Below are 20,595 nucleotides of genomic sequence, written 5' to 3' on the forward strand. Positions count from 1 at the left end.
AATGGTATAAAAATAAAAATAGCAAATAAAAATAAAACAAAATAGAATGATGGAAAAATAATGCAAAAAGAAATAGAAAATAAAGCAACAAACAAAAAAAAAGAAAAAAGAAGAAAGAGAAAGAAAAAAAAAGAGATAACAAAATAATAATTAAAAAATAAAAATGAAAAAGTGAAGTGTTGTTCCTTTGGCTGTCTTAAGATCCCAGTCTTCTGTACTGTCTGCAGTTTCTCAGTTTCCTGTTTCTGGGACTGTAGGCCTCTCTTTAGGCCAGTCCCTGTGGACTCTTAGGGACTATTCAGATTTTTTTTTAAATCCTTTGTACCACTCAGGGTGTATTCTGGGTGTGACTGTATTGATTGCCTGGAGACTGGAGGGAGGGGTTATCTCCTCAGGAGGAAATGGCTGCCCAGGTCCTGGCTCAGATACGACTCAGCACCAGACTTGCTGCCACTTCTCCTGGACCTGCTCCTATCCCCAGCCTCTCCCCAGACTCCACAAGTCCGCACCTTCTCCTCCACCTCAGCCACGGGTGAGTGTCCGTATCCGAAAGGTCCTATGAACTAGGTTCAGTGAAGAAAAGCACAGGCCACAGAGAGGGGAAAAGACTGCGCCTCTGTGAGCTCCTCTCTGCGGTCTGGTCAGCCCTTCAGGCTGCCCACTCTGGGCTCAGGCTTTCGTGACTGTGGACCCAGATCTAGAATCCCCTGCCACCAGCAGTCCTGCGGACCTCCTTTCCACAGTCAGACACTGCCTGTCCCAAGGGACGCAGCTTGGTGCCATGCGGTTTCCCTCTGACCCTCTGGGCTCAGAGGTCTGGCAGACTGTCCTGCCCAGATCCTTGATTTTACCTTTCTCCAGGGTTCCTCTGCCCTTTCCTGCTGCAAATTGTCTCACCAGCTGAGTTTCTTTCGCCAATTTGGGTTGGATGTCATTCGTTTCAGCTGCTCATTCTATTTGCTCCCGGACAAGGCTTGGGACATGTCCATCTATCCTGTCGCCATGTTAAAGCTCTCTCTACCCTTTCTGAATATCTTTGTTTACATGGCGAGGTGACATGTTCACTTTGTATGATCCCTTTTCTCCTTTGTCAGTTGTTACTTAGTAATATTGCATCAATGTTGTTTCTACAGCCATGGTTCTGTGTACTTTTGGGCTGTAACAATTTAAATGTCTAGTCTCTTTCAGAGCTTTGAGTTATTCAAACCCATGGGAGTACATAGAAAGAACATAGAAAGAAGTGAGCTGTGCAATTTCTTGTTATCAGGTCAGTTATGCTTAGGCAAAATCTTACAAGTGTCTTCATTTTTAAAAAGGAGGATAAATATTCTGATAGTTGAAACACTATGTCCAATGTCAGATATCTCATACTCAATATTATTAAATTTCTAAGACTTTCTGATTTGAAAACTCTCCACTTCCTCTGGGGAACTCATCATCGGTGTGCAAATTACTTGTGACAGGAAGCTTGATGGGAGGGTGAGGTTTCCTACCAACCACTGAATTTTTCTGCCTACAAATTCCAATATATGCATTTGCATAGAATCATCCTGAGCTGTGTACTGGAGCAAAAAATACAGTCACAGATTGCATTACCATTCACTAACGGGCCCATTGGACATACCAGCAGAGACATTTCCTTTAATCATCTTGAAGCTAAGGTGCCTCTCAGAGCAGAAACTCATGGGGAGAATTTTGTTCCCCTTCAATCTCTTTACTGTTGCTAAGTGCAGAATACCATCTCCTGCTGATCTCTGCTTTTTGAGCTGGCATTTGATGCACATGTTTCAAATGTACATGTTATTTGAAAAATGACCCTTCATTTTAACAAGCTTCTGAGATCTAATTCCATAGGCTGCACAAAAGCCAGGGATATAACACAGACCTGGGTGGCATAGGAAGAGAACAGATGGTCTTGGGAATCAAATTTGCCAATGGGTGTGTCCAAATGCCAAAGTGACTTTGCTTTTGCTTTACTTTCCTTAGGCCATTACATGATATCCTACAATTAATGGAACAATTCTCCCAACTCATGACTTCCTGCATCTGAGTTGTACACATTTGTGAAATTAAAACATTTGGAAGTTAATTATTTGCATGTCAAAGTCCTCTAATTTTTATAACATTAACAGACAAGAAATTTTCCATAGTAATTTATAAATATATTGAGTTCTTCACATTAACTTTTTTAGAATGTCCTGATTTTAAAATGAAAATGATTATGTCAGAAATACCATGTTCACTTCTCTCAGAGCAGTATGAATGATGCTTCGTGTACATCAGCACCGTACAGCTAATAAATGAAACATATGGTAAAGGACATTAGGTAACAAAAGATCCACTTTCCTTTGTTGTCATTCTTATTTAACAGTCCCCTTCCTGCATTACCTTAGGGTCTCAACTGAATGAAACTCTCATGATTGACAAGGTGTCTTCATTGGACTATTGTTTATTTAACCCCTTTACTAATGAGTGTAGAAGGGAGACTAGAAAATAACGCTCTAGAGCAGTGGTTCTCAACCTTTCTAATGCCGCAACCCTTTAATACAGTTCCTCATGTTGTGGTGACCCCCAACCATAAAATTATTTTCGTTGCTACTTCATAACTGTAATTTTGCTACTGTAGCGACCCACAGATTGAGAACCGCTAGCAGGGTCGCCTAAGACCATCGGAAAACACATATATTTACATTATGATTCATAACAGTAGCAAAAAATAATTTTATGGTTGGGGGTCACCACAACATGAGGAACTGTACTAAAGGGTCGCGGCATTAGAAAGGTTGAGAACCACTGCTCTAGAGGGAAGTTTTGAATTTTTTCTTTAACACAGATATTTTTAGTATACTTAAATCTCTTGCATTTTACTTCCCTCTATCCTTCCTTTAGTCCTTTCTTTTATTTCCTCACTTCAAAGATGTTTGTGTAGGAAGCAAAAGTACAAAACATTTTTCAAGGTGATAATATTAGTAATGTCAGGCCAATCAAAAAGCAGGGCCTAAATTAGTGATTAGAGTGAGCCTCATGCTGCCAGTACAGGGCTGGGGTCTGTCTTTCTTTAAAATCTAGACATTTTTTTCATTATGCATTTTGAAATTAATTAAGCTTTTTAAAAATATTGCATTAAAATATTATATTCCTTGATTACTGAGTTTATTGTCACCCCTTAACTTTTGTGCTACAGTGAATGTCTCCCTTGTCTCACTCTAGGACTCTTCAGATACAAAGTAGGTAGGTAAAAAAGTTTTAAGAAAACCTTTACTCAGAAATTAAACTCACAAGGCATTTGTAAGAAACTACCAGAGACAAGGAAATATGAAACCAAATTCTACAAAACTCACCTAGAGTGTGGAAGAGTGGTGGATGCAGCTCTGCAGCTAACACCTTAACAAAATAATTACATTTGTGTTCATCTGCTACTTTTCAAAAAGTTCTATAGCCATTCTGCTTCTGTGCTCTTCAATGAGAAAATAATGTTTATCCTGTGGTAACATGTTAATTCAAATTAATTTTCCATTTAAAAGGTTCTTTTGAAATGTGGGATTTATGTTTTTTATCAAAAACATCTTCATTCTATACACATTTTCCCTTTAGTATTTTCAAGTGCCTCATTACCTTTCAGAATAAAAATTTGACTTCTATTAGTCACATTTGTTTTAGAAATATCTGTGATTTATCTAAAGCTTTTTTCTTGTTAGCTGTGCAAAGTTTGAGAAATAAATAGTATTATTCTTCTCTATTCTGCTTAGGTAGTTATCAGAGCCTTTTCATTGTGTGTTTTTATAACTCTCCACAGCGGGTTTAGTTGGTGCTATGATTACTAGGCTGAGGAGTTTTTAAACATTTCCAAGTATACATCACACCAAACATAACACCATGTACCAGCTATCACAATTACACACATCAGAAAGGAGGGTTTCTTGAAGCATAAGTCTCTATGTAACCGTAGTTTGTCTCATTTCTGTGAGACCACTCAAGTGTGTCTTAGTAAAGAAGATATTCACTTGATCAAACAATCAGTCCCTTACCCCTATCAATTTATACTACTCATATTTATTGTATCTTTTTCTGCTGAGGAATTCAGAGAACTTCCAGCATAATTAAATATTCTCATGATCCCAGTGCTACGACCGAGGACAATTGGAAGAAACAGCTGCAGATGAGTTCATGGTTCTTTTGTTGTTTCTGTTAATCCTCACCCGAGGATATTTTTTCCATTGCTTTACAGAGAGAGTGGAATCAAGGGAGAGTGGGGAAAAGAGACAGAGGAGATGAGAGAGAGAGAGAGAGAGAGAGAGAGAGAGAGAAAGAGAGAGAGAGAGAGAGAGAAACATCCATGTGAGAGAGAACATTGATTCATTGCCTTTTGCACACATCCCTACTGGTTCCAGGAATTTAATCTGCAATCCATGAATGTGCCCTTGACTGGGAATTGAACCCTCCACCCTTCGGTGTGCAGGCCAATGCTCTAACCACTGAACAACATTAGCCATGGGGCATTTGTGTTTCTTTTATTTTTTATTATTTTTTATTGATTAAGGTGTTACATATGTTTCCTTATTCCCCCATTACCCCCTATCCCCCTCACTCATGCCCACACCCCCCTGTTGTCTGTGTCCATTGGTTAGGCTTATATGCATGCATATAAGTCCTTTGGTTGATCTCTCCCCTTTACCCCAACCCTCCCCTACCTTCCCTCTGAGGTTTGATGGTCTGATCGATGTTTCTCTGTCTCTGGATCTGTTTTTGTTCATCAGTTTATGTTGTTCATTATATTCCATAAATGAGTGAGATAATGTGATATTTATCTTTCTCGGATTGACTTATTTCACTTAGCATAATGCTCTCCAGTTCCATCCATGCTATTGCAAATGGTAAGAACTCCTTTTTAAACACAGCATAGTATTTCATTGTGTAGATGTACCATAGTTATTTAATCCACACATCTGCTGATGGGCACTTAGGCTGTTTCCAAATATTAGCTATTGTAAATTGTGCCACTATGAACATAGGGGTGCATATATCCTTTCTAATTGGTGTTTCTAGTTTCTTGGGATATATTCCTAGAAGTGGGATTACTGGGTCAAATGGGAGTTCCATTTTTAGTTTTTTGAGGAAACTCCATACTGTTCTCCACAGTGGCTGCACCAGTCTGCATTCCCACCAGCAGTGCATGAGGGTTCCTTTTTCTCCGCATCCTCGCCAGCACTTGTGTGTTGATTTGTGGATGATAGCCATTATGACATGTTGGTGCCCCTCGTTCAGGTGTCCTAATGCCAGGGTTCTTTTCCCAGCCTTACAAAGGGTTCAGCATTCTGGAGAAAGGGCCTGAGCGTAGATTATTAAGAAGTTTGGAGACGAAAGATAATTTTGAAAGGCATTGGGGATCAGAGGATCTTCAGCTAAAGGAGCTAAAGACTCTTTCCTAGTCTATGACCCCATGCTTTTATTATAACACAATTTGTTCTTAGGCAAGGTGGAGATATGCACTTTAAAGGGTAAGGTATCAAAGGGTACAGAAGCATTGTCAGTTTGGGGAATAGCCTACACCTGTTCAGGTGTTTGGCCAACAGGAGGCAATAAAATGCCCTGAGCTGTCTGGCAGCAGACAATCCTATTCAGGTTTGGGGGAAGTGCCGTTTAGCTGTTTACAACATATGTGGCTCATCCTTGTTGAGCCGCCCAAGCTTCACCAAACTTTTGGTGAAACTCTTGTAATTATTACATGCTGGAATTGGTTCCTGGCATTGACAGGTGTGAGATGGTACCACATTGTCATTTTGATTTGCATCTCTCGGATGATTAGTGACTTTGAGCATGTTTTCATATGCCTTTTGGCCTTCTTTCTGTCTTCTTTCAAAAAGTATCTATTTAAGTCCCTTACCCCTTTTGTAATTGGGTTGTTTATCTTCCTTTTGTTAATTTGTATGAGTTCCCTGTAAATGTTGGAGATTAAACCCTTATCGGTGATATCATGGGCAAATATGTTCTCCCATGCAGTGGGCTTTCTTATTGTTTTGTTGATGGTTCCTTTTGCTATGAAAAAGCTTTTTATTTTGAAGTAGTCCCATTTGTTTATTTTCTCTTTAGTTTCCATTGCCCTAGGAGCAGTATCAGTGAAAAAGTTGCTTTGGCATATGTCTGATATTTTGCTGCCTGTGGATTCCTCTAGTATTGTTATGGTTTCCCATCTTATGTGGATTAAATAAGTCCATGTATTTTGAGTTTATTTTTGTGTAAGGTGTAAGTTGGTGGTCTAGTTTCATTTTTTTAATGTATCTGTCCAATTTTCCTAACACCATTTATTGAAGAGACTGTCTTGACTCCATTGTATGTTCATGCTTTCTTTGTTGAATATTAATTGAGAGTAGGGGCTTGGGTCAATTTCTGGGTTCTCTATTCTATTCCATTGATCTATATGTCTGTTCTTGTGCCAGTACCAGGCTGTTTTGAGAACAGTGGCATTGTAATAAAGCTTGGTATCTGGTATTGAGATCCCAACTACTTTGTTCTTCTTTCTCAGGATTGCTGTAGCTATTCATAGTCATTTTTTATTCCAGATGAATTTTTGGAAAGTTCATTCCAAGTCTGTAATATGCCGTTGGTATTTTAATGGGGAGTGCATTGAATCTATAGATTGCTTTGGTAGTATGGACATTTTGATGATATTGATTCTACCAATCCATGAGCACAGTATGTTCTTCCATTTGTTTCTGTCTTCCTCTATCTCTTTTTTCAGTGCCCTGTAGTTTTCCGCATATAGGTCTTTTACCTTTTTAGTTAAGTATATTCTTAGATATCTTAATTTTTTTTGGTGTGATGGTAAATGGGATTGCGTTTTTAGTCTCTCTTTCTGTAAGTTCATTATTGGTATATAGAAATTCCATAGATTTATTGGTGTTAAGTTTGTATCCTGCTACATTGCTGAATTCATTTATTAGTTTTAATAATTTTTGATGGAGTCTTTAGGGTATTCTATGTACTGTATCATGTCATCTGCGAATAAGGACAGTTTTACTTCTTCTTTTCCAATTGGGATGCCTTTTATTTCATCTTCTTGTCTGATCGCAATGGCTAGTACTTCCAGTACTATGTTGAATAGGAATGGTGAGAGTGGTCATTCCTGTATTACTCCTGTTTTTAGGGGAAATGGTTTTAGTTTTTGCGCATTGAGTATGATGTTAGTTGTGGGTTTGTCATATATGGTTTTTATAATGTTGAGATATGATCCTTCTACTCCCACTTTGCTGAGACTTTTTGTCAAGAAAGGGTGTTGGAATTTGTCAAATGCTTTTTCTGCATCAATTGATATGACTATGTGATTTTTATCTCTCAATTTGTTTATGTGATGTATCACATTCATTGATTTGCGGATATTGTACCATTCTTGCCTACTTGGGATAAATTCTACTTGGTCATGGTGTATGATCTTTCAAATGTAATACTGGATCAAATTTGCTAGAATTTTGTTGAGGATTTTGGCATCTATGTTCATAAGGGATATTGGTCTGTAATTCTCTGTCATTGTGTTGTCTTTATCTGGTTTTGGTATGAGGGTAATCCTGGCTTCATAGAATGAACTTGAAAGTGTTCCTTCCTCTTGAATTTTTTGGAATAATCTGAGGAGGATAGGTTTTAGTTCTTCCTGGAATGTTTGGTAAAACTCACCTGTGATGCTGTCTGGCCGAGGGTTTTTGTTTGCTGGAAGATTTTTGATGACTGCCTCAATTTCTTCCATAGTTATCAGCCTATTGAGATTTTTAGATTCTTCCTGATTGAGTTTTGGAAGGTTGTATTTTTCTAGGAATATGTCCATTTTATCCATGTTGTCTAGTTTGTTGGAATAGAGTTGTTCATAGTATTTTTAAACAATCCTTTGTATTTCTGTGGGTCTGTTGTTATTTCACCACTTTCATTTCTGATTTTATTTATTTGGGCCTCTCTCTTTGCTTCTTGGTGAGCCTGGCTAGAGGTTCTCAATCTTGTTTATCCTTTCAAAGAACTGGCTCTTGGTTTCATTGATATTTTGTATTGTTGGTTTTGTTTGTTTGTTTTGGTCTTTATGTCATTTATTTCTGATCTGATCTTTATTATATCCTTCCTTCTGCTCACTTTGGGCTTTTCTTATTGCTCCCTTTCTAATTCTTTGAGTTGTAGTGTTAGATGATTTGCTACAATTTTTTTCTTGTTTTTTGAGGTAGGCTTGTAGAACTATAAACTTCCCTCTCAGGACGGCTTTCATTGTGTCCGATAGATTTTGGATTGTTTTGTTTTTATTGTCATTAGTTTCCAGGATGTTTTTAATTTCTTCTTTAATCTCTTTGGTAAACCAATCACTGATTAGTAGCATGCAGTTCAGCTTCCAAGTGTTGAATGTTTTTTGGTCTGTTTTTATTGTAGTTTTTTTCTAATATTATGCCATTGTTGTCTGAGAAAATTCTTGACATGACTTCAATCTTCTTGAATTTGGGGAGACTTTGCTTGTGACCCAATATGTGGTCTATTTTTGAAAATGTCCCAGGTGCACTTGAGAAGAACTTATATTACGTGGCTTTTTGGTGAAATGTTCTGAAGATGTCAATTAAATCCATGTGATCTAGTGAGTCATTTAGGAATGCTGTTTCTTTGCTGATTTTTTTTTTTTTTTTGTCTAGAGGATTTATCCAGAGATGTCAGTGGTGTATTAAAGTCCCCTACTATGATTTTATTGTTGTCGATATCTCCCTTTATATCTTCCAGGAGTTTTTTTTTTTAATGTATTTGGGTGCTCCTGCATTGGGTGCATATATGTTCATCCGGGTTATATCCTCTTGTTGTATCAATCCCTTTAGTATTATTAAATGGCCTTCCTTATCTCTTGTTATGGCCTTCACTTTGAGGTCTGTTCTTTCATATATAAGCATTGCTACCCCAGGTTTTTATTTTTTAATTTCCATTTGCCTGAAAGATATTTTTCCATCCCTTCACTTTCAGTCTATTTGAGTCCCTTGTTCTGAGATGGGTCTCTTGTAGACAGCATATATATGGGTCATGTTTTCTTATCCATTCAGCCACTCGATGTCTTTTTATTGGGGCATTTAGTCCATTTAAGTTTAAAGTTGTTATTGAAAGCTACTTGTTTGTAGCCACATTTATTTTTTGTGCCTGTGTTCTTTCTTACCTTTTTATTTCTTCTTTTTATACTAGTCCCTTTAGCATTTCTTGCATTGCTGGCTTGGTAGTAATAAACTTCCTTAGCTTTTTTTGGTCAGTGAAGCTCCTTATTTCACATTCAATTTTGAATGATAGCCTTGCTGGATAGAGTATTTTTGGATTCAGTCCCTTGCTTTGCATCACTGTAAATTTCCTTACATTTTTTTCTGGCCTGATCTGTTTCTGTTGAGAAATCATTTGATAATTTAATGGGAGCTCCCTTGTATGTAACTTTCTGTCTCTCTTTTATAGCCTTTAATATCCTCTCTTTGGCCTGAACATTTGCCAACATGATTATAATGTGTCTTGGTGTGGGTCTTTTCAGGTTTCATCTTGTTTGGGACTCTCTGTACTTGTGTGACTTTTTTCTTCCCCAAATCAGGGAAGTTTTCTGACATTATTTCTTCAAATAGGTTTTCTAACCCTTGTTCCTCTTCCTGTTGTTCTGGCTCCCCTATTATTCGTATGTTGCTTTGTTTCATATTGTCCCATAGCTCCCTTAGGCTCTCCTCCTGTCTTTTAATTTTTTTCTCCCATTGCAGTTCAGTTTGGGTGTGTTTTGCTTCCCTGTTTTCTAATTCGCTAATTCGGTCCTGTGCTTCTCCTAGTACTGTTGAAACTTTTCATGGTGTTTTTTATGGCAGCTATATCACTCTCATTTCTTCTTGATTCTTACATAAGTTATTGATTTTTCATCCATTTCTTCTTGATTCTTACATAAGTTGTTGATTTTTTTCCTCCATCTGGTTTATGAACTGTATGACCCTTATTCTGAATTCTTTTTCTGACATATTGCATGCCTCTGGTTCACTTAGCTGCTTTCCTGGCGTTTCCTCCTTTTCTTTCCTTTGGGGCTTTCTTTGTCTACCCATTTTTGGTCTCACCACCTGATGTAGATGTGGAGTCATGCAGGGACTTTTCCTTGGGTGGCAGTTGCTCCTCAGGTGGTCGCCGAAGCGGCAGCTCCTCAGTTGGCAATGGCTCCTCTGGTGGGAGCTGTTTGCAACAGTGGTGTCTCCTCTGGAGGGAGCTGTTTGCAGCAGTGGTGTCTCCTCTGGCTGGTGGGGGAAGGTGCTTGCACAGCTGCTGCTTCTCAGATGGGGGCAGGCTGCACACAGCTGCTGCTCATTGGACAGAGGTGGACTGCTCACTTGGCTGCTGTTCCTTGGGCCAGGGCGGACAGCTCATGTGGCTGCTGCTCCTTTTATCGAGGCTGGCTGCATGTTGCTGCTGTTCATTAGATGGCATTTGTGTTTTGTTTTCATTAAATTATTCAAGGTATCTATTTTTCTTCAGGGTCTATGGTTTTTTGTTGGTTTCCCACTGTTTGAAATTTAATGTCAAGAAGTTCCTCCCTTGTGGGATAAGGGCATGCAACAAGAGGTAGGGGAGGCTGGGGGAAGGTCAATGGGGGAAAAAAAGGAGATATATGTACTACCACTTGTAATAATTTAAACAATAATAAAACAGAAGTCTCTCCCTAACCAGTTTGGCTCAGTGCATAGAGCATTAGCCTGCAGACTTAAGGGTCCTGGATTCAATTCCAGTCAAGGGCATGTTCCTTGGTTGCAGATTCCTCCCCAGCTAAGGCCCTGGTTGAGGTGTGTGCAAGGGGTTGCCAATTGATGTTTCTCTCTCACATTGATATTTCTCTCTGTCTTTCCCTCTCTCTCTCTTCCACTCTCTTTAAAAATCAATGGGAAAATATCCTCGGGTGAGGATTTAAAAAAATAAATATAAATAAATAAGTCCATCTTGGAAATTTTCAGAGGAATGAGTCTAAATTGCCTTCTTCCCAGAAAGGAGTAAACATCTTTTTGTGATATAGCCAATAATTAGATCAGCTAAGGCAGAAAACGGAATAAGGTGAGACTTGATAAATTGAAAGTAAAATTGAGGTTTTGAATGAAAGAATGGAGAAGAATAGCCACAATTAGGTGAAAATTAATGCTGAGGGACAGAGGTTTACACACCCCAGGTTCCTTTCTCATGGTCTATCCAAGAATGTTCACAGAGTCTGTCTCCATTCATCACACCTGCCCTGGCAACTCCACTTAGAGCCTCAGATCACAAATGCATGTCGCCTTCATGGACAAATGTCTGCATCTGTAGGTCCCCTGGATGAGTGGAGGGCACATCAACTACCTAGGTGTGTTTGCTCTGGCCAGGATACTGCACAAAAGATCAGGGGGAAGAGGGATGCTGGCTCATTTTCCAAACTGGTGTGCCTTCTGTAATAAACCTGAAGAATGTCTAAACCTGGAATTGTCCAAAAGAAAATTGTTTTGTTGGAATGTCTGGGACTTAATTCACTTTACCTAAGATTCCATTTCTGAAACTTTATGTTTTATGAATAAACTAGAGGCCTGGTGCACGAAATTCATGCATGGGGGGTGGTGTCCCTCAGCCCAGCCTGCACCCTCTCCAATCTGGGAACCCTCAAGTGATGTCCGACTGCCTGTTTAGGCCCAATCCCGGTAGGATTAGGCCTAAACGAGCAGTCGGACATCCCTCTCACAATCAAGGACTGCTGATTCCCAACTGCTCACCTGCCTGCCTTCCTGATTGCCCCTAACAGCTTCTGCCTGCCAGCCTGATCACCCCCTAACCACTCCCCTGCCAGCCTAATTGATGCCTAACTTCTCCCCTGCCAGCCTGTTTGCCCCTAACTGCCCTCCCCTACAGGCCTGGGTCCTCCTCAACTGCCCTTGCCTGCAGGCCCGGTCGCCCTCAACTTCCCTCCTCTGCCAGTCTGGTCCCTCCCAACTGCCCTCCCCTGCTGGTCATCTTGTGGTGGACATCTTGTGTCCACATGGGGGCAGTCATCTTTAACCACATGGGGGCAGCCATCTTGTGTGTTGGAATGACGATCAATTTGCATATTATTCTTTTACTAGAGGCCTGGTGCACAAAATTCGTGCACGGGGGTGTAGGGTGTCCCTCAGCCCAGCCTGCACCCTCTTCAATCTGTGACCTCTCGAGGTATGTCCGACTGCCTGTTTAGGACCAATCCTTGTGGGATTGGGCCTAAATGGGCAGTCAGACATCCCTCTCACAATCCAGGACTGCTGGCTCTCAACTGCTCACCTGCCTGCCTTCCTGATTGCCCCTAACCGCTTCTGCCTGCCAGCCTGATCACCCCCTAACCACTCTGCTGCCAGCCTGTTTGCCCCCAACTTCCCTCCTCTGCCGGCCTGGTCAACCCTAACTGCCCTCTCCTGCAGGATTGATCACCTCCAACTGCCCTCCCTTGCAGGCCTGGTCCTTCTCAACTGCCCTCCCTTGCAGGCCGGGTGCCTCACAACTGCCCTCTCCTGCTGGCCATCTTGTGGTGGCCATCTTGTGTCCACATGGGGGCAGGATCTTTGACCACATGGGGGCAGCTATATTGTGTGTTGCAGTGATGATCAATCTGCATAGTACTATTTTATTAGATAGAATAGAGGCCTGGTGCATGGGTGGGGGCCAGCTGGTTTGCCCTGAGGGGTGTCTTGGATCAGGGAGGGGGTTCCCTTGGGGCGTGGGGCGGCCTGCGTGAGAGGCCTGTGGTGGTTTGCAGGCCAACTACGCCCCCCAGCAACCCAAGCAGAGGCCCTGGTATCTGGGGTTTATTTATCTTCTACAATTGAAACTTTGTAGCTTGGAGTGGAGCCAAGCTTCCTGCTCATTCTGTGGCTGCAGCCATTTTTGTTGGAATTTATTTATCTTCTGTAATTGAAACTTTGTAGCCTTAAGCGGAGGCCTGGGCCAGCAAGGGCAGGCAGAAATTTGGCTTCCTCCATCACTGGGGAAACCCAAGCCTCCCTCCTGCTCTCTCTCTGGCTGCAGCCATATTGGTTGGGTTTATTTGCATACTTGCTCATGATGGGCTGGTGGGCGTGTTTGGTGGGCATGTCTTATGGGTGTAGCGGAGGTATGGTCAATTTGCATATTACTCTTTTATGAGATAGGATATATATATATATATATATATATATATATATATATATATATATATACTGAGTCGCCAGATTATTATAATCTCTGAATGCATAATTATCTGGCAACTAATAAATATATTAGAGGCCCAGTGCATGAATTCATGCATAGGTGGGGTCCAGCCAGCCAGGCCAGGAGGAGGGCACTTGGGCAGTTGGCTGGCCTGCCTGCTGGTTGAACTCCTGGTCGAGGGGACAATTTGCATATTAGCCTTTTATTATATAGGCTATACACTGATTGGCCAGATTATTATGTGTTCAGAGATCATAATAATCTGGCCCCTCAGTGTGTGTGTGTGTGTGTGTGTGTGTGTGTGTGTGTGTGTGTGTGTATACACACACACACACACACACACACTAGAGGAGAGGCCTGGTGCATGAAATTTGTGCACGTGGGGGGTGTTTGTCCTCAGCCCAGCCTGCACCCTCTCCAATCTGTAAATCCCTCTCACAATCCAGGTCTACTGGCTTCTAACCACTTGCCTGCCTGCCTGCCTGATTGCCCTTAACCACTTCTGCCTGCCAGCCTGGTCACCCCCTACCCACTGCCCTGCCAGCCTGATCAATGCCAAACTGCCCTCCTCTGCCAACCTAATTGCGCCTAACTGCCCTCCCGTGCTGGCCAGGTTACCCCCAACTGCCCTCCCCTGCAGGCCTGGTCTCCCCCAACTGCCATCCTCTGCTGGCCCAGTCACCCCTAACTGCCCTCCCCTGCTGTCCTGTTCACCGCCAACTGCCCTCCCTTGCAGGCCTGGTCACCCCCAACTGCCATCCTCTGCTTGCCCAGTCACACCTAACTTCCCTCCCCTGCAGGCCTGATCACCCCCAACTGCCCTCCCCTGCCAGCCATCTTGTGACAGCCATGTTGTTTCTACATGGGGGCGGCCATCTTGACCACATGGGGGCAGCCATCTTGTGTGTTGGAGTGATGGTCAATTTGCAATTACTCTATAATTAGATGGGATACACTAGAGGCCCAGTGCATGAAATTCATGCATGGTAGGGGGGTTACCTCAGCCCGGGCTGCACCCTCTCCAATCCAGGACCCCTCAGGGGATGTCTGATTGCTGGTTTAGGCCTGATCCCTGGGATCAAACCTAAACTGGCAGTCAGACATCCCTCTCACAATCCTGAACTGCTGGCTCCTAATTGCTCACCTGCTTGCCTGCCTGGTCGCCCCTAGCTTCCCCCCCTGCCAGCCTGATTGCCCCTCACTGCCTCTGTGTGCCAGCCTGGTCTCCCCTAACTGCTCCCCCTGCCAGCCTGGTTGACTCCAATGCCCCCCCCCCCCCGCAGGCCTAGTTGCCCCTCACTGCCCCCCTGCCAGCCTAATCGCCCCCAACTGCCCCCCCCTGCTGGTCTGGTTGCTCCCAACTTCATGACCCCTCTGGCCTTGTCACCCCTAACTGCACCCCCTGCCAGCCTGGTTGCCTCTTACTTCTCCCTCCACCAGCCTGGTTGCCTCTTACTGCCCCCTCACCAGCCTGGTTGCCCCTCACGGCCCCCCGCCGGCCTGGTCACCCCACACAGCCTGCTGTTCAGTCATTTGGTTGTCCCTCACTAAACGCCCCACCAGCCTGATTGCCCCACACAGCCTGCTATTGAGTCGTTTGGTCATCCCTCACTAACCCACCCCCGCCAGCCTGGTTGCCCCATGTAGCCTGCTGTTCAGTTGTTTGGTCATCCCTCACTAACCTCCCTGCTGACCTGGTTGTCCCACTCAGCCTGCTTTTTCAGTCGTTTGGTTGTCCCTCACTAACCCTGCCTGCTGGCCTGGTCATAGGCAACCATCTTGTGAGGGCGTGAGGGTTAATTTGCATATTATCTCTTTACTATATATAATTTCCCCTTTCTTTAATTTATCTATTATGTATTCATCTATTTTTTGAAAAGGAGAATAGAGTAGAGAGTAGATAAGCCTGAGTTTGGTGAGTGAAACTAACTAAGCTATTAATAGAAGAAGAGAATAAGCTATGAGAGGAAGAACAAAAGCATAAAATAAAAAACAAAAAGAAAAACAAACAAACTATCAAACAAGCAACAACAACAAGAAGAAAAAATTGTTTAGCAAAGAAAAAGAAAAGAGAAGGGTGTTTGGGCTTGGAGCAGAAGAGAGGAAATTAGATATATGAGTAAGCCAATAGAGACTACTGTAATAGTAATGCTTCAATAAAGCAGATAAAGAAGATCAATTTTTAGCAAGTAGTAAAAAGAAAGAAGGGAGAAAAACTAAAGTAGGAACAAAAGAGAAATAGGATGAAAAAGGAGGAAGTGAGGAAGAAAGGGTTGGCATAAAGGAAAAAATGAGATAAAGTAATGATAAAAAATAAAATAAAATAAAAATAGAATGTAGAACACTAATCCAAAAAACAAAGACAAAACAAACAAAAAATGTTTTTTAAATAAAATAAAATAAAGAAAAAATTTTAGTTTCTTAAGTAAAAGATTAAAAAAAAAAAAGGTGAAGTAGTGAAGTTTGTTCACTTCAGCTGAGTATTTAATGTCCCATTGGGGCTAGTCTAAGATCCCTCTCCTTTGTTCTGTCTGTCATGTCTCAGCTTCCTGCTAGATAGTCAGCACCATGTTGAAGCTTCCAGCAATCCACCACTGCTCTGTGTCAGATGCCACAGCCTTGGTGTCAGCCAGGCAGGACCACTCTGCCTGCTTTGTCTGCCTGCTTTTAGTTATATTTACACAGGTGTCTATTTCTGACACTGTTTTTAGGTGGCGGTGTTTCTGTATTAGTTTCTGGGACCAAATGACCCCTCAGCTCAGTCCCCAAGGGCTCCCTGGGGGTGTTTCAAATCTTTGTTTCCCTGCTGAGCTCAAGACTGGGTGTGGCTGTGCTGCTAGGAGGGGCCTGGTCTTCTGGAGAAAAATATTTGTTCAGGGTTAGAGGGACCAGACTGTCCCAGAGCTGGCCTCCTAATTGCCTCTCCCTATTTTGTTCCCCAGCTTCCACAAAACCACATTTCCCTGCACTGCAGCCATGGAGAGTGTTTGTAATTAAAATATCCTATGTACTGGGTTTAGCAAGTAAAAGCAAGGAGATTATAAAGCCAGAGACACTGCAATGCTACATGTTTCTCTCCCCCTGGCACTGTGTGGCCAGTGCAAAACTTCAGGCTGCCTTCCTGGGCGCAGCCTCCCATGGCTGTGGACTAGGATCTAGATTCCCTGGCTTCCAGCAGCCCTGTGGACACCCTTCCACAGTGGAGCACTACATTTGTCCCCAAGGGACGTGGTGTTGGTTCAGCGCAGTACAGGCTGCGTGAATTTCTCCCTCCAGCCCAGATACCCAATCCCACTGGTTTCCAGGCTAGCTCTGACCTTTCTGTCCATGGATTGCCTCTCAAGCTGTGTTTAATTCACCAATTCTGGGTGGATGTTATTCAATTCAGCTGTTTCTTCTATCTGCTCCATGAGAAGGCACCGGACCTGTCCGCCTATTCAGCCACCATTTTGTCTCCCCCTGGACAAACTTTTTCCCGCCAGGGATTAAAAATTCTTGGCAGCTGCTGGGACATTCCTGAAATCCCTGCTATGTGTCAGCCCACCACAAGTAGCTGGGGCCTCCAGCAAAGTGAAATATGCCTTATATTTACAAATTAAACCAAACAACAAAGATATGTAAAAGAATAATCAACAGATGCATATAACACAGAGACAAGACTTAATAAATCAGAGTTCTTTTCATGGATATTTCAAATGTTTTATATTGTCTGGGACTTACAGCCAGAATAAGCCCAGAGGGTTCCCACGTGGGGTGGCCAGTGAACACCCCCAAACAGCCTGTTGTTCACAGGTCTCATATTCTGCTCTCCATAGCAAATATTGACTGGCATCTAAAGTTGTTTTAGCCAAAATCTGCCAGTCCCAAGGCATCATATGGTAATTTTCAGACAAAGTATTAATGAGTCCTTTTGTAAACAGACTGTTAGCCCCATTTTCTCTAGTTGATGAGCCTTCCCACACTGGGGTTGAAGATCAGGGGCCTTTTATTGGAATTTATATCTTTTGATACAATCAGTAGGGTGAGTAATCTTGAGAGGACACACATGTTTACATTGTCCTCTAGGCAAGGGCATTTAGGGATTAAGCATAAGGATTCCAGTAAACACCCGGGGGTCTGCACATGCACAGGCTTGTTTGGAAAGGTCAAGGAATAACTAGGGGAGCTGCCTTCGACACTCCCCTAAGTCTCCCCTAAGTCAGAATTCTGATAAACAGGGCAGGAGGCCTCCCACACACTTCTCTTTTCTCAAAATGTCCTCCTCACAAACTTTCCAGCCAAGTCTCATGCTTCCCAACAGAGTGTCCACTAATGATAAAGCTGGGAGGAGGGGGGTAAAGGTGGGGATAATGTAGGACATCTGTTATACTGTCAACAGTAAAATAAATGAATAAATAAATAAATAAACAGAAAAAAATAATAATATTAAATAAAAGATGAAATCCCCCCCCCCCCCAAAAAAAAAATATATAAACAAAACACAGTGAAATAATCATCTCTCCAATGGAATTCTGAAAGAGTGAAACCACAAAGAAAAGTTTTGGATTAATAACATACATTTGCAAATCAAATGCCCCATTTCACTTGAACCAATCACCAGGGTTCTGTTGTCATTTAATTTTAAAACAAAGATTATTTTAAGGTTTTGATTAATGTTCACATTTTTTAAAAAAATGTATATGCCAACCCAGAACATGATAGAAAATAATACAATTTGTATAATGTTCCTACAAATACATCTTTGGAGGAAGAGAAAAAAGGCCCTGGTGAAAGTCATTGTATAGTTTCTGGAATCTACACTAATAAAAGAGAAAGATGAAACTTGACCATACCTTTGCAATGCCTACCAGCCAATCAGGAGTGAGTATGCAAATTAAATCAACAAAGATGGTGGGTTAATTTGCATATACAGGCGCTGAGTGGCCGGGATGCTTATGTCATCGCCATGGCGACGACGCAGGCGTTCCACACCATTCCACACCGTCCCAGCCACTCTGGGCCTCTAGGCAGCGTGGGAAGGCAGAAAGGCAACTCTGGGCTAAAGCAAAGGCAGAAAGGTGGCTTCCACCAGAGCAAAGGCGGTGCCGGCAGCCAGGGGAAGGAAGGCCCATTCTTTCACGAATCTTCGTGCATCGCGCCTCTAGTACAATACTAATAATTAAAAAAAACTGCTGTGTTCATACATTTCATCACATCAGATAATTTTAAAAACTATTAAAACAACTGATTCTATCTCACATTAAGTGAAATCATCTTTAAATATCACTTTGGTTCTCAAGTAAAATGTAAAATGGTTATTCATATTTGCAATTTGAAATAGGAGTTTTGATGGCAAAAAGTGATATGACTATACTGCCATTGGTCACTATTGCACAGGAGCCGTTCTGGAGGAAGATAGAGAGGGTGAGGATGAAGGTCCATGTTGCTGGTTTCTTTTGAACTCTCAGGCTTTGAGTGGGTGGCAATGGTAAGACTCAGAGTGTGAGCCCCCCATTAAAATACACACAATAGGCTTGTTCCTCTATTTTTTTCATATGCCCCTAAGAGCTTTGAGGCTGGGAAACCATTTGGTCCCTGCCCCAGCCACCTAACATTATGGTGAAAAAGTTTTTAAGGATGCTTATGAGTTACAAATACATGTCTAAGTGACATTTTTCAGAGTATTCTATTAATAACATATCACTGAGATATAACAATTCAGTGGTGTATTTGCTCACTTGCTCATTTATTTATTCACTAATGTCCATCAATTATTTACAGTGTGCCAGGCACTGTTTTACAGAAAACTGGACATATGCCTGAGTTCTGCTTTCCACATTTCATGACGCAAAAATAAGAAGAGATTATTTAAATATATCGGCCATCTTCACAGGAAGCTGTGGAAGTCAGTAGCTAACTCAGTCTACACTTGGGACAAAAGATTCATAAAATAAATCCTTCTTGAGGACATGTTAGTTGAGCAGTCTTCATATTATGGTTTGATTCATGAAACTATTGAGGACCAATTCATGAAACCTCTACACATTGCCTTGCCAAGCCAGATGTGGGTACTGATTAGTAAATATATTGTAGCTACCAGGTCATTGGCCCATATACTTTCCACCCACCTGTGGACGAAAGGGGCCACATGCTAACCTGACAAGCTCAGGGAAGGCCTGCATGGCAGTCTTGCAAACTCAAAGACCTAAAGTAACCACAAAGGATGGTCTGAAATTAAACTTTAACTAAAAGCAGTTATGGTAGGTAGTCACCTCCCAGGCCAGCAACTTCCCTGACAAGGTCTTCCCTGACAAGGTCAGTCTTTACCTTAACTGAGCTTATTGTCTTTTTGCATCTACAATAACATGTCATTGAAATGTCAGGGTAACTTGTAACTTCGCCGCCCCCCCCCCCGCTTTCCCCCCCCCCCCCGACTCCTCAGGGCACAACCAAATGCCCTGAACCAGGACAAATTACCACAAATTCCTTCATTATTATTGTTATCCTGTTAATTGTTGACTGTTAACTATCCTGTATCCACCTAAGTAAAAGAAGTATGTGTCTATCATTTTACTTTTTACACAATCCCAGTGGATCCCTCCCCTCCCGCTTTGCTTTCTCCCGCTTCTCTAATCTATCACCAATGGATTTCATATAACCCACATACGTCTCCTCCTTTGATTGCAATGTATAAAAATATATGAAAAACCGCCATTCTCAAGAGCATTATCCTAATCTGTTGAGATTCTGCTTCCTGGCAATTGTCGACAGTTTGGCTCAAATAAACTCACAAAAAGTCTTTACAGGTTTGAATGTTTTTACCATAACACACCCCATGTCACTCCCTTTAAGGTGGAGGATATTTGATAGCTATTTTGGGCATATAATGGAGAAGATAATAAAAAGTGACCCTGAAAATGTGAATACCTGAATATGTTTCTTACTCTGTCAGCTGAGAGGCCTAAAAGCAATTAAACTCCAGGAGCAGTGAGCACACATGATGCCAAGATCCTGGTTTCTAACACTATTCTCTAGTGAAAAGAACCTGAGCTCTTCAAAGAAACAGCTGATTTCATGGCTGAGCCAGAAAATATCAAAGATAAGCATGGTCATCTGTAGTTCCAGTACATAAGGTAGTGCTTACAAAATCCACATGACAATGATGGAGTTATGTCCAAGGGACACATAAAGCAATTGAAAGTGCTCCAATGGTCAAATTAGTGCAATCTGAACAACTAACATCTAACACAATATCAAATCATAACTCAATTCTTCAAATAAATATCCATATTGATATCTGTAGGTTAATGATTAATTGCATAAACAACTAAATGTAAAAAGAATAGCTAAATCTTTGCAGAGTGTTTTTATATCGTTTATGAAACTATGGTTCATTGAGTTAGAGCATATCTCCTCATCCCTTTAGTGTGGGCT

Source organism: Cnephaeus nilssonii (assembly GCF_951640355.1).
Source record: "Cnephaeus nilssonii genome assembly, chromosome: 6".
In the NCBI taxonomy this organism is placed as follows: domain Eukaryota; kingdom Metazoa; phylum Chordata; class Mammalia; order Chiroptera; family Vespertilionidae; genus Cnephaeus; species Cnephaeus nilssonii.